The sequence below is a fragment of the Hemiscyllium ocellatum genome, chromosome 5 (genome assembly GCF_020745735.1).
Source record: "Hemiscyllium ocellatum isolate sHemOce1 chromosome 5, sHemOce1.pat.X.cur, whole genome shotgun sequence".
Classification (NCBI taxonomy): Eukaryota; Metazoa; Chordata; class Chondrichthyes; order Orectolobiformes; family Hemiscylliidae; genus Hemiscyllium; species Hemiscyllium ocellatum.
Genome location: NC_083405.1, coordinates 45,725,236 through 45,741,150, shown reverse-complemented (window position 1 = coordinate 45,741,150; position 15,915 = coordinate 45,725,236).

Sequence of the window (15,915 nt, the reverse complement as noted above, 5' to 3'; positions counted from 1 at the left end):
GCACCTTGTACAGTAGCAGTAAGACTTCCCTACTCTTATACTCCGTAACCCCTTGAAATAAGAGCCAACATTCCATTAGCCTTCCTGATTAACTGCTGCACCAGTGTGCTAGTTTTCTGAATTTTGTGCACAAGTAGATCCATGTTTTCTCCATTTAAACAACATTCTGTTCTTTTTTCTCTCCTTTCTGAATGAACAACTTCACATTTTCCAACCATAAAATCTGTTCGCAACTTTTTGCCCACTTACCTATCCTATCGATATCTCTGTGTTAACTGTTTGTACCCCTTTTGCAAGCTGGCTTTCCACCTACTTTTGTGTCACCAGCAAATTTGGATGAAGGACTTTCCTTTCCAATCTCTCCCCTCGCCTGCAGCATGGTGACCCTCAAGTTAAACTATCACCATCTCTAACGAGAGATTACCTCAATAGTCTGGTCAAGCTATGGCAACTTTACCTTTACATTATGTCTCTATTCATAAATCCCAGGATCACACAGCTTCACTGGGTTCTAGAGCAGTGGCAGGATTTTCAGAGACAGTGTAGCTACAGAGCTGACTGGCCTGTGAAGGCTGGAGCAGGTCTCTCACTACTGAATGCAGTGGGCAGGTTTAGACCGGAGCGGGACTCTGATGGTGGTATTGCGAGGGCTTGTGTAGCCCGGAATGGGACACTAGCGGTGGCATGGCATGGGTTGGTGAAGCCTGGAGCAGGACTCTGGTAGCGGAGAAGGGAAATTTGGGACTGTCTTTAAGTTATCTTTCTTTACTTTTTATTTTATTTTAAATTAATGTGGATGTGCCTATGAATGCCGCTGGCATGCACTTTTCACTGAATTGAATATGTGACAATAAATGATTCAATTCAATTCAAATCCTTTATTAAACAAATTCTCAACTGGTCCTTCCCCTTTCAATGATTCATGGACATGCTCCCTCACGTCCCTCTGCTCCTCCAACCTTTATAAAATTACATCCATTGTTTTCTATTGCCTCATCTTGTTCTTCCTAACATTAAAATGTATCACTTTATTAAATTTTATTTCATATGTGATAGTCCATTCCAGCAGCCGAAATAATGAGGCAAAAATATTTCATGCAAAGGATAGATGACCATTAAAATTAAAATGGAGAAGATTTTTGATACAAACAACATAACTAGAGGCACGTTGGTGTAATAGAGAGAAAGGAAGCAGACACTCTCAGAAACTCACTAGGTGAGGCAACTCGGTCAACACAACAGTTAGCTGCATAAAGTATTCAGGCAGTTATTTTTAAATCTAATTTTGCTGATAGATATCTTTAGATGATTGTGGAAAGCAATGCTTATATTTTAAGTTTTGGAATCAGTTCCCAAATCCAGCATCATTGGCACATGAAAATCTGCACCCTAGTGGCCAAAAATACCCTGTGCAAGTTGAATGTAGGGCAAACTCCCTTTGCTTTGATTTAGTGTGGGCTGCACACCACAAATAGACATAGCTGACCAGAAATCAAAAACACATTCAGAGAGAATGCACTTTGTGTGAAAGTGGCAAGATGGTCCTGGAGCTGCAAGATATTTTTTTTCTGGGCTAAACTAGGAAAAGTAATTGGGACAGACCAGAGGGAGTGATCTTTATTGTATTTCTGGCCGATGCTGATCTTATTGTTAGAGAATTGAGGCTAGTATTGGGTACTAAACCTGTAAAAGTAACAGCAACGAAAATAAACTTTATGACATTAAAGCATAGCAACTTAAATGTTATAAAGATTACAAAGCGAAGGAAACACAGTCAGGAACAAGATCGCTGAACCAAGGAAAAAGACATCCGTGAGCTGGCTGCAAAGCTTGGTTAAAGAAGGTAGTTCTGAAAGGAGCAAGGTCCAGTGGAGATATTCAGCCCTGTACAGAGTAACTTTCACTACAGTAGGTCAAAGTTATTGGAGTGGTATGGGGGGGAAGAAAACTATGCATAATAGACTGGGGTCCAATGCATGGCAACAATAGGGCCAGAGGAAGTTACTGATCTAACGAGAGATAAGATTTAAACACAAGGAAAAGAGTTCTGATTTTGAGATTTTAGAAGTGCACAGAAAGACATGGATTTGGAAGAAAATGGCGTCACTTTTCTCAGCATTTATCTTGAAGAAAACTGCACCATTTGCACAATAATTTTTGGCAGACAAGTGACCTGATAACTGAGAAATGGTGGAGGAGCTGAGGGAGGTGGTAACGAGTGGGAGCTGGGTAGTGTCAGTATACATGTGGAAGGTGATCACGTATCTCCGGTGATGTTGAACTAGTAGCTTGTGGGCATACAGAGAAACGAGAGAGAGAGAGAAAGAGAGAGCAATGATTCAGCGCTTGTCTCAGAGAGGGTTGAAGTGGAGGTTTAACTTGGTTACCAAGAAGTTATGTGAGGTAGAAATCGAGGCAGCTGAATGAAACCTTGAATCCCAATTTCTATGGTGTAGAGATGACCATTTGCCCAAAGTGCCTGCATCAGCTCTCTCGTCTCTCTCTCTCTCTCTCTCTCTCTCTTCAGGTGGCTCACATTGCCAGGGACCCGGGTTCGATTCCACTCTTGGACAACTGTCTGGGTGGAGTTTACATATTCTCCCCCTGTCTGTTTCCTCTGGGTGCCTCAGTTTTGTCCCACAGTTCAAAGATATGCAGGTTAGGTGGGATGGCCATGCTCAATTGCCTGTCGTATACAGAGATTGTGCAGGCTAGGTGGATTAGTCATGTTAAATGTGGGGGTTACAGGAATAGGGTCTGGATGGGATGCTCTTCAGAGGGTCAGTGTGGACTCAATGGGCTGAATGGCCTGCTTCCACACTATAGTGATTCTATGATTTTAAACATTTTGACGGAGTGTCAATTTGCTTTTTTTTTGCACATTCTTTCTCTTCAAAAAATTATCTAATGCTCTCTAGGCAATCTGTAGGCAACTGTGCTCATAGTCAATTCCCATTTCCTTTGCATGTTTGTGACTGAGATAAGGATGGGAAGTAGCACAGGCCACACTTGGTAGAGTGAGTTGCAGCTTTCAGCCTGGTAATCCAGGCTCCATCCCTGAATCTCCAAACTCTTTGTCTACTTGCATTTTCTGTCAATCCCATCAGTACTGAGCTTCCACACAACTCTTTCATTTCGATCTCTCCATCTCCCTGAGTCGAGCCCTGCAATTGAGTCATGCCAACCATCCTTCTGCACTGTCCCCCTGTTGAGTCCAGGCTGGTTGTGACTGTCATTAGCCAAATCCCACCCCTGCTCTCTCACAGCAACCCATCTCCTCCAACATGTTATTTTCTCCAATCCTTATGTGCTAAGTTGCCCCCTGAGAGCCATCACAATTACTGTCCCCTCTGCATCCCAGCATGCTGTATACAATCCTCACAATTAACTTCCCCATCTTCCCTAATACAGGGATAGCTCATGAAACCTCCCCCATGATTCTCAGTGAGCACATTCTCCTGGACTGACTGTGGCATACCCTCCTGGCCAATTTGAAGGAACAGCCTTGACCGATGAGTGACCAGACCACTGAGTGATCTCTGTGCTGCTCCTCAACTGACTTAGTGTAATTGCAATCTGATTGTGTCAGATCTCCGAGACTGATTGTGGACCAGTCCCTCGGCTGTCATGATATAGATCCCTGATTCTGATAAACCCCAAGTGATTGCAAATCTCATTTTCCCAAACTTGCCATATTTTTCCCAATTTTCCAATTGCCATTTCCCATGTTGCTCAAGGTCTGGGAAATTTCAGTCCTATATTTCTGCCCCCAGTACTATTCAAAACCATGTATGTATAGAATTGTGGGTCATGTCCAATTCCATCCCAGTATGAGTTCCCTAAGTTTTACTGTACACACAAACACCACAATTGTCAATTTATGAGGCAGTACTAAGGTTTCCCAGACTTTATCAAGCTGTCTTATCAAATAATGTGTAAGAAAATCACACTTTATGAAAAAATGGGAGCGAAATTTGAAGGCAATGACAGTGAACTTACATTTACTCTTCAGTTCCTTACCCTGAGTTAGATCTGAAAATTGTAGAAGAGTGCCCTCTGTTGTCACAAACACCATTTTTCACAGATACTGTTTATTTTTAGATATTTAATCTGCTTCAACAGCTTGTTGAATTGTTGAATGATTAGCTGATATGGAGAGTAAAGGTGGGGAGAAAATATATATTCATGATCAAAGGTCAGATCTGAATGTTGAAGTTATTTTTGGCTCTTTCGGATGTCACACCCACTCACATCAATATTCAGTGCAAGCACATAATAAAGCATTGGTCTACACTTACTGGATCATCATAGAATCATCATAGAATCATAGAATCCCTATAGTGTGGAAACAGGCCCTTTGGCCCAACAAGTCTACCTTGAACCCTCCGAAGAGTAACCCACCCAGATCCATTCTCCTTCCCTATTATCCTGCATTTATCTCTAACTAATGCACTTAACCTACAAATTCCTGAATGCTCTGATCAATTTGGCATGGCCAGTTCACCTAACCTGCACATTTTAGGATTATAATACAAAAATATAAAATTGAGATACAGATCAAAAATAAAATGCATTCCCTATGTTATAATTCCTTGAGAGGTAGATAACTTTAAAAATAATAAATTTCCAAAGACAAACTGAAATTAGCTGAAGAATGAGGTTTCATGTTTTAAGGCTTTTACTAAGACAGCAAATTAAAATCAACCAAAATCAAATATAGTTTAACTGGAAACTCATACATCAAACTAAAGAAGGGGCACTTCTGTATTTACTAACACAACTGCGCTATGTCTAACATGGCCTTTTACTGTATTCCTTTTGTCTGGGACAAAGGTAGAATTACAAAGTTACTCTCATTGCGATGTCAAGTTGAATCTCCCTTTGACCATTGGCCCACACAGTTTAAGTCTCCCAAATGTGACTTATACCAGCAAGTCCTACCATGGGAAGTCTTTGTTCCTTAAATCTCCAAACATCATCCCATCCATTCTGTTCCCTTCTATCATGCAGAAAAACAGATCCTTATCAAAATCTTGCCTCCCTCTTTCACATTCTCACATACCTTCCAATGCAGCTGCACCTTTACAGAAAACTGTCACATGGTTTTCAGTAGGTTTCAGTTTGGCTTTCAGATCTCTTGTGCATATTTCTGTGTATAGGTGGTCAGCTGTGTGGTCAGCTTCCACAATATCCAGAGCAAGCAGTTTCACCTTAAGCTAAAGGTGACATTTTAAAACATAACCATCTTATAACAACTGGGAAAGATGCTTTATAAATACATTTTTTCCTTCCTCTGTTTTTTTGGCCTTCTTCATTTTGTAGAATCTTCCTACAGCTGAGATCAGCACCTTGTCCTCTTTCTTTTATTCAGAGGTAAGATGTAATCCTTTGTGAACATAGCATACAGCATTTCATTGTGAATCATAAACTCCTTGCAAGATTATCCTGCAGTCCTTTCTCCATATCTCTCATGGTATTTGAAAAAGTGGACTTTAGTAGACTTTAGGAGTGGCTTGCTCCTATTTGCATTGTTATTACTCCAACATCTGCATTGGGAAAATTATCCCCAGCCATTCTGGACAGATAATGGAGTGGGTTAATTATCATGGGGCACGGTATATCTCTGACCATCAATGCCACTAATTGAAGGAGTTCTTATTGAAGAACTTTTACAGATTGTAGACCTGTGAAGCACAATTTCATAGATATAATATATTGGTAGGATGAACGTCTGTATCTAGCATCACACATCAACTAAGTGTTGAATAGAACAAAAATAGGAGTTGCTGGAAAGGCTCAGCAGGTCTAACAGCATCTGTGAAGAGAAATCCAAGTTAACATTTCAGGCCCAGTGACCCTTCCTCAGAACTCTTTAGTGGAAGCCTTTTATGTTTGTTTAGAACTGTGGATACTCAGAAGTGGACTTCATGACCACAAATCCTATTGCTGTGGAGGAATCCATTCACTCTATTGCTGCTTCTATTGATATGGACTGCTGGATAAAGCCTGCACATTATCGACAGTTTGAGATAGTGGGATTGTTCTGAAGTTCAGTAATGGAGGGAGTAGACCAAGTTAATTGTCTCCTTTGCTTCATTTTTGCCCCATCAATGATCTCCTGGATAGTGTAGCCAAGACCTATGGTGCAAATGTGTCAGATTCTTTAGACTGCTCTACCTCTTTTGTGTGGTTACATCAGGTAAGATTTCAGTGATCCCAAAGCAGTACTGCTGGAATTTCTAGTTTGCTGACGTGAATTGTTAATGATCCCCATATCTGGAAAATAAGCAGGAAAAACTCATGAAGACACACTGATTGCTTGTAAATATGCTCTGGGATTTCAATAATCATAATAATGCCTTCACAACATACAAAATTGTTTTAGAGCCAATGATAATTTTGAAGTATAGTCACTGCTGTAATACAGGGAAAAAGTAGCATCGAATTTTCACACAGCAAAGAATTATATCTGGTAATGAGACAAATGATAAGCTCGATTGTTTCTCTGGCAATGGTTGACTGGTCAGTCTTGGCTAAACAATAAGAGAATTCCATGAATCTTTTTAAGTTATGCCAAAGGATTTCCTGAGAACTGGGTTCAGATTTAACATTTCCTCTGAAAGATAGTGAGCAACAGTCTGAATGACATGCTCACATAGCTGGAATATAGCTTGAATCCACAACCTTCTAACCTAGAGTAAAAGTGCTACTAATTACCCATTGCTTATTATTTTCCTTTCTTTATCTAATGTTCTTTGTTCCTCTTTGAATATTCTTTTCTGAATTTGTATTTCTTCTGAATGCTCCATCCACTCTGAATTTCTCTTCATAAATTGTCTCTCACTTTTTTTCTTGCTCATCTTTATTTCTTTGATTTAATGCATGACTGTATCTGTCACTGGTATTTATTTTTATCTCCTATTTCCCTAGTGCATTTTAATTCCATCTCAGTATTGTTCTTTCTATTCTCCCTTTCTAATTCAAGGAGCCTGATGGACTGCCAGTGCAGTATGTTCTCTGTTAATTTTTGGAGACCTTGATGTGGGATATATGTTTCCCTTTCCTAATTGGTGCCATATTGTAACAGTGTCGCCAGATCCCATTTTAAGTTTGCCCATTGACAATCAGCTTTAGGAATGCCAGGTATGAGGATTCTAGACTTTATGCAATTCACAGGTCAAATAGAAACACTGCCTCATCTCAACAGTTAGAAGATGGGCTGTGAATTAATGTTTGATCTCTTAATTAAAGAAGTCATGAATGAAATTCAACCCACCTGTGGCCATGTTGTCCTTAATTTATTGCTGAATTCTAAGAAAGCAAATGAAATGGCTTCCTGCCTGTGATAAATTTTATAACTTAGTTCAATCTCTTGCTTGGTGACAATAAAGCTAAACTGAAATTCTATGATGACCATAGCCTCAGTGAAAAATTCAAGAATAGAATTCAGATTTGTGTCATCTGTAAAGAGCATGGGTGGCATCTTATGGGTGCCTGAACGATGTGAGTCAAGGGCGAGGAATCTGGTAGAATCATGTGAAAGAGCAGATGACGACTATCTTGAAATTGGGAGCAACTTGCTGCCTCCTTTATACAACTGCTGGGCATGGGGCAAGATCCTTGCTAGAGCAAAGGGATTACTGCTTATTAACAAACTTATTAACTGCACATCTGGCCTCATTAATATTGAATTTCCTGTCGACCAATCATGCTGAGCAAATTAGATGCTGAGAGTTCTTGACAAGGATGTCAGAGCAGGTACCTGCAGCTTGCCAGTTGGGTAAAAGAATCACCAGCTTAGATACTGGGCACCAATATCTTTGGGAATGCCACATGGGCACTGGCCAAATGCACTCCACATCCATGCCCACTTGCAGTAGCCTTCTGCCCTTCAATGCTACCCTTTGGGATGCAATGGCAACTATTGTGATGCAAAGATAAGTAGGAATGTGAGAGAAAGAAAGCTAAAACATGATATACAGTGCAATGTCGGACAGTGTTAAATTGCACATTTTGGCAGAAAGAATAGAAAAGAAAGACATTATCCAAACAGTGAGAGATTGCAGAGCTCTGACCTACAGAGAGATATTGTATGAATCACAGAAGGTTAGGACGCACAACAAGTAATTAGGCAAATGAAATAATGTTATGATTTATTATGAGGGGAACTGAATGAAAGAGTGAGGAGATTATGTTTTGCTTATATAGGCCCACAGTGAGGTTGCATCAAGGATAATGTGTACAGTACTAGTCACCATACTTATGGAAAGATGTTAATACATTGGAAGCAGTCCAGAAAAAGTTTACTGGACTACTAAAGGTAAAGTTGTCATTATCCTACTGTATTTTAGGACTGCTCTCTCAATAGAGAGAGATGACAAGTGGTTGTTTAACCTGAGGATCACCATGTTTCAGGTGACGTGACTGAGAAGGAGAGTCCTTTGTGGTAACCTCAGTTGGTACAGAAATTACATTACAAACCAACCAACACCCGAGACTAGTGCCTGGAATGAACGAAATAATGGGAGACTTAATAGGCTAGCCCTGTATCTCTTGAGTTTGGAAAAAAACAGAGCTAACTTAATTGAAACACAGGCGATTCTGAGAGAACTTGACCTGAGTGGATGGGGACAGGATGGTTCCTCGTGGGAGACTATAAAAGAATGAAGAACTACAAGTGGTAGTTCAAAATTAAGCCCATTTAATTCAGAAATGAGGATTTTGTTTCTCAATCTTTGAGTTGACAATCTTTGGATGAAGGCAGAGGGAGATAGATTTGTAATTACCAAGGGGATAAAAGATTATTGAGGATAAGCAGGAATGCAGAGTTATGATTAAAATTTGATCAGCCATGATCTTATTGAACAGTGTTGTGAAGGGCTTGGTGATCTGTGCTTATTCTTTTCTCATTTGCTTGCACATTTGTATGAATGGTGGAACAGGCTTGAAGGGCCAAATGGTCTATTTCTGCACCTAACTCACATGTTCATATCGTTGTAGTGCTCCAGCAAGGTCATATGTCCAGCTCATCGAGTGGACTAGGCTGCACCTACAGTCTTTTCGCTTAATGTGGTAGTGTTTACTCACTGTGTGTCTACCTGTCTAGTATTGCCTTGCCATTTGTAATTTACCCCATTAACCCAATCTGATTCACTAATGTCCTTAAGGGAAGGCTATCTGCTGTTCTTACCTGGTGTGATCTATAAGTGACTCCATACCCACATCAATGTGGTGACCCACTGGGTAATTATGAATGGCAAGAAGTTCTGGCCTCACCAGTGATACCCACATCTCGTACACAATTTTTAAAAAATCATAAATAGTTGCTCAAAATACTGTTGTAATACCCTATTGTATAGTACAGACATAAAGCCAGGGGGTACTGTCCTGATACAGTAAGTCAAAGGCAACCACTGATGCCAGTCCAGAGCCTTGATCATGATTGCTTGGGGTGATCAGAGTGAGGATATCTCCATAGAAGGGGTGAGGAGGTGATTTTCAGGCAGCCCACCAGCTGTCTTAACTCTTTGTGCCTTGTTGTGGGCATTTTCATCTTGGAATAAGAGAGAGACCGATATTAAGAGAAATGAATTTTACTTCTAATGTGAGTGGGGAGGTGCCCCGAGTGAGGGAATAGACAGCATGCAGGGTTAGTGGTGGCAGGTTTGAGTGGCTGCCAGTGAGTGAGGGAAGATGTTGCAGGCAGTACTGAGTGAGGTAGAACATGAGCTTTGGTGGGAGAAGTGACAGTGATAGAGTGAGGGTGCGGTGTTAGAGAGAAGATGGTGGCACTTATGCAGGCAGAGCGGGCAAGGTCATTGACTTCCTTTCTACATTCTTGTGCATTTCTCCAGATGGCTCAAACTGCACTGATCCAGGTGGCAGTCCTGGACCAGGCTGGCATGACCTGCTGTTGTGGTCTTGAGGAGAGAGGACATCCTGCTCCAGCAGGACATCTCGGTCCCAAATCTACTTTTTTTAGATTAGACTTACAGTGTGGAAACAGGCCCTTCGGCCCAACAAGTCCACACCGACCCGCCGAAGCGCAACCCACCCATACCCCTACATTTACCCCTTACCTAACACTACGGGCAATTTAGCATGGCCAATTCACCTGACCCGCACATCTTTGGACTGTGGGAGGAAACCGGAGCACCCGGAGGAAACCCACGCAGACACGGGGAGAACGTGCAAACTCCACACAGTCAGTCGCCTGAGTCGGGAATTGAACCCGGGTCTACAGGCGCTGTGAGGCAGCAGTGCTAACCACTGTGCCACCATGCCGCCCAAAAAATTTTTTTTTTTCCACCCATACCCCTACATTTACCCCTTACCTAACACTACGGGCAATTTAGCATGGCCAATTCACCTGACCCGCACATCTTTGGACTGTGGGAGGAAACCGGAGCACCCGGAGGAAACCCACGCAGACACGGGGAGAACGTGCAAACTCCACACAGTCATTCGCCTGAGACGGGATTTGAACTCTGGTCTCTGGCGCTGTGAGGCAGCAGTGCTAACCACTGTGCCACCGTGCCGCATCTGCCACATCTGAGATAAATCTCAGGAACCTTGAAGGGCACATCTAGACTGACAATGGTTTTTAAAGATGGTGCTGCTGGTTAATTATGGGATATCCTGCTAGCAGCGAGTTGGCTCTGGAACAGATCATGGTCATGTGGGCCAGAATTGGAATGAGAAGTGCGCCACAGAGGCTGGTTAGGTGAGTTTAGAAAGATATGATGAGAGATTTTTCAAGGCCTCAAAGAAAGAAACCTTCCAAAAAAATGTGACCAAACTGACACTTAGCATAAAAAAAGGAAGATTCAACCCCACTTCATTTTTCCTTTTTGTGTATTTTGGGATGTGAAAAGGGATTTAAGAAAAAAGTATATGTTGTAAACAAGGACTTTTTAAATCAAATTTGAATTGTGCTTTCAATTCAATTGCTATAAAAATTGTCAGAGAATTTTTAACTTCAATTTAAAAAAAGTAATTAAATTTTTAATTACTACTAAGGCAAGATAATAAATAAAGTTTTTAATAAAGCTTTAACTTTTGCTTGGTTGTTGCTTTGCCCTTTTAAACATTGTTTTCTTCAAAGCTTCTTTGGCAAATTTTCTGTATTTTAAATTGTAATTTTTTTTCTTAAATCTTTAAATTGTAAGTACATTCTTTCAATAAAACTATTTACAAGAGTTTAAAGACCTGTAAATTTGTTTAGACCATAGGGAAAAAAAATAAATAGTATGTTTTTGAACTGCAGAGTTTAAACAGAGCATTCACAGCAATTTTTCTTTCTTATTGATGGGTTTCCCATCTTTGTCAGCAAACTGGAGGACCTTTAAACAATTTCTATTGTACAATAAAAGAAAAGTTTTACCTCAAAATGGCCTATTGTTTGAAATCTTTGTTTACCTTCATGGTAAAATCGCACTAACAATGTTGCTGATTGAAATACTTTTTAAACGACGTTCCCCAATTAACGAATTGTTCTATAGTTTGTTATATCATTGATCTCAAAGTTGATAATGTTCATCTTTAACACATTTTCCTGTTTATCCTTCACTTTAGGGCATGAATCGTGTCATATAAGAAAGGTTTTCCGATCATGTCTTTGAAGGTCTCAACTTATCTGTGGATCCTGACACTGATTGCTTCATTGCTCCTTCACTTCTCAGATGTATTCCTGACTGGTTTATTGGCTCTCTCTTTAGTCCTTGCAAGGTTTTTTTCAGGTTTTGGTTGCTTTGGAATTTTAGAGAAAGGCTGCAATGTGGCTAGAGCTTTTCCAGGCCCTTATCTCTAATGCAGTAGCAGCTGGTTAGCTTGCTGCTCATTATTTAATGTGGTCATATTTTTCAAGAAGAATTTACTTTCTTGAGCAGAACTCTTTGCTCTGTCTTCCATTCAGAATTGTGTGAATTCTTTGCACTGCTGGTATTTTCTTCCTTTCAGACAACAGTTGGCATCTCCACTGCAGTATTGTATGAGATGAGATTAGATTCCCTACAGTGTGGAAACAGGCCCTTCGGCCCAACCAGTCCACACCGATCCTCCGAAGTGTAACCCACCCAGACCCATTCCCTTCTGAATGATGCACCTGACACTATGGGTAATTTAGCATGGCCAATTCACCCGACCTGCACATCTTTGGACTGTGGGTGGAAACCAGGGCACCCGGAAGAAACCCATGCAGACATGGGGAGAATGTGCAAACTCCACACAGATAGTTGCCTGAGGCTGGAATCAAACCTGGGGCCCTAGTGCTGTGAGGCTCTAAATACCCCCAGCTGGCTTCTGGTTCTGCTACGACCATTCTTGAGGAAATTTGCTGGCATCAGTGCCTCTTGTATTACTAGTGTATAGGGCTTACCAGTGGGGAAGGATTAAGCATCTATAAGCCTTTCGCAGAAATGGCACATTCTTGGGAAACAAGAAGTAGCTAATTACATAATAAGGTAATGGGTTACATTTCCTTAAGAATGATTAACTGTATTAATATCAGGTAAGAAATTATAGACTGTAGAAATCAGTGGATGAAGCGATGTCTAAACAACTGAGTTAACCCTTTCAGGCCAAGTGCTCAATACAATACCACTTGTTTGGATTTATAAGAAAGGAAATATCACCCATTCTGGTCACCTCTTCATATTGTTTCTCAATGTATTTCATTAAAGGGTGTAATTTTTCAGGGTGTAAAGGTACATAATATTGTAGCATCTTACTTAATTATGAAGCTGTGAGTGGTGTTGAGTTTCTCTAATCTGTTAAGTAGCTTAGAGTACTTCTGCTTCCCATCTTCAACCTGTGAAAGAATGTTAGAAGCAAGGCATACATCCCTGCTCAGGAGAAGAATTCTTGATTGATTCTTGAAGTATGTGTAAGTTCTCTATTATCTTTGCATTGCAGAGTTGCATCTTTAAACTTAAGCATTATAATCTGCTGAACCCTGGCACCCTGTCTGATCAGATAGTGACACTTGTCCCAGTAGTGAAGTTAAATTAGTGAAATGCCTATTGACATAAATATCTTCATGATAAAGAGTGAGGTCTGGATTACGTACATACCCTTGGAATGCCTTTGTTTTCTTCTACTGTAGGCTGTTTTACTCAAGAACTTCTTTGTGTCGGTAATGATTTAACTCCTTGATACTCTGTGAATGGGAACTTCTTTGACACATTTCCTGAAAATGATTAATTGTTTTACATATAAAGCATTCTTTTCTAAAAGCTGGGCTGAGTTCGAATCTCCTTGTTCTGTTGGTTAGCTGTTCTGTCCCACATTCTCCCACTCTTGTGAACCTCCTTTAAGTTGTGGATGGGAGGTCTTTCCCTATCTCTGCATGATCATTGCCTGTAGTTTTTGAAAGTGCTCAATTTTTCATCATTGCAATATTATATAAAGTACAGCAAACTTCACTGATTTTTGAGATTGTTGTTGGATTGTTTTGCAATTAATCCAGACACTTAAAACAGAGAATGAGGATGCTTGTTGTCTGCTCTATGATTTTGTGGAGAGGTGAGAGGGAGGTGTAGAGGACTGCTGGGAAGGTGAGTAAAACCATTTAAAAAACTTACTTCAAGCATTGGGGCCTCCATTTGTCAAGACGTGAGAGGTAGGAGCACTCTCTCTTTTTAAAGGAGCAGCAGAGGGAGAGGCCACAACGAGGAGCAGAGGCTGCTGGGTATAGATTTGGGCAGCGGCTGAATCCTGAGACACCACACATGTAGTGTCTCCCACCCATCCTCCTCTGACCAAAAAAAAGAGACTCTCATGTGTTGCTAAGTTAAGGCGTTTTAATTTATATTTCTTGTGTTTACTATTAGTTGGTTAGTTGAATAAGACCATAGAGAAGTACTAGAAATTATTTTACTCATTAATTAAATAAGTAGAGACGGCTGCACAGGCAATGTGCTGCAGCTGATGTGAGAGCTGGCTGATCCCATTGTGAATGGCAGTGACCACATCTGCAGTAAGTGTTGGTTGCTGGAAAAACTCCTGATCAGAATTGATGAACTGGAATCTGAGCCTCAAGTACTGCGGCACATCTGGGAGGGGGAGAGAGTTACCTGGACGCTTTGTTTCAGGAAGCAGTCACACCCGGCAGATTAAGTAATTCAAATTCAGTTAGTGGTCAGGGGCAACAGAGTGTGACTGTAAGTGAGGCAGGTAAGGGGATTCTGAGTTTGGGAGTGGAGGAGCCTCAGCCCTTGACCTTGTCCAACAGGCATGAGATTTCTGCTCTCTACATGGATGAGGAAATGGGCTGTGGACACGATGAGCCAGCTGACCACGGCACCATGGTGCAGATGGCCATTCAAGAGGGGGCAGCAAAAAGACAAGTAGTTATTATAGGGGATTCTATAATTAGGGGGACAGATAATATCCTTTGCGAGCTGGATCGGGATTCCCGCATGGAGTTTTGCCTATCCGGTACCAGGGTGTAGGACATCTCCGTCAGCTTGAAAGGATATTGGAGCGTGAGGGGGAGGATCTAGTTGTTGTGGTCCATGTTGGCACTAGCAACAGAGGCAAGGCTAGGAAGGAGGACCTGTTTGGGGAATATCAAGCATTAGGAAGAAAATTGAAGAACAGGTCCTTGAGGGTCATAATCTCTGGATTACTGCCCAAGCCATGTGCTAATTGGCACAGGGATAATAAAATTAGGGAAGTAAACATGTGTCTAAGAGATTGGTATCGGAAAGAGGGATTCTATTTCATGGGATGTCAGCATTAGTTTTGGAACCGGAGGGATCTGTGCTGATGAGATGGTCTCCACCTGAATCAATCTTGAACCAGTATTTTGGCAAAAAGGATAAATAGGGTGGTCACCAGGACTTTAAACTTGTTAGTCGGGGGAAGGGAAGGGGAAAGCAACAGGGAGTATGGAGCCAAGTAGAAAGATAAGCAGCAGATTAGCACGTGTGCAGGGTTCAAGTTCAAGGCAGGCTAGAAATGAAGCAAAAAGGAATGATAACTTAGGACATATTACTGGAGATATTGGAAATCATGAGAATAAGAAAATTAGCATTAAGGCACTTTTTCTAAATGCTTATAGTATTCGTAACAAAGCAGATGAATTAACTGCACAAATCATCGTGAATGATAATGATGTGGTAGGCATCATAGAGACGTGGTTACAGGGGGTTCAAGGATTTACAACTTATCGAAAAGACAGGGAGGTGGCAGAGGGGGCAGGGTTGCCTTGTTAGTTAAGAATGAAATTCAATCTATGGCACTGAATGACATAGCATCAGATAACGTTGAGTCTGAGTGGGTGGCGTTGAGGAACCACAAAGGCAAAAAAAACCATAATGGAAGTTATGTTACAGACCTCCCAGCAGTGGTCAGGACCAGAGGTGCAAGATGTACCAGGAAATAGATAGGGCATGTCAGAAAGGCAAGGTCATGGTGATCATGAGGGACTTCAATATGCAGGTGGACTGGGTGAATAATGTCGCCCGTGGATTCAAAGAAAGGGAGTTCATTCTGCAGTTTGAAGGAGAGAATGCAAAATTGGATGTAATGTTGTTACAGTTAAATAAAGGTAATTACAGAGGCATGGGAGAGGAACTGACGAAAATCAATTGGAAGCAGAGCCTAGTGGGGAAGACAGTAGAGCAACAATGGCAGGAGTTTCTGGATGTAATTGAGGACATCAGAGGTTCATTCCAATGAAAAGAGGTTCATCCCAATGAAAAGAAAGATTATCCGGGGAGGGGTTTGACGGCCATGGCTGATAAAGGAAGTCAGGAAATGTATCAAAGAAAAAGAGAGAGTCTATAAAGTGGCCAAGAGCACTGGGAAATCAGAAGATTGGGAAGTCTACAAAAACAAACAGAGGATAACAAAGAGAGAAATAAGGAAGGAGAGGATCAAATATGAAAGTAAGCTCACCGGTAATATTAGAAA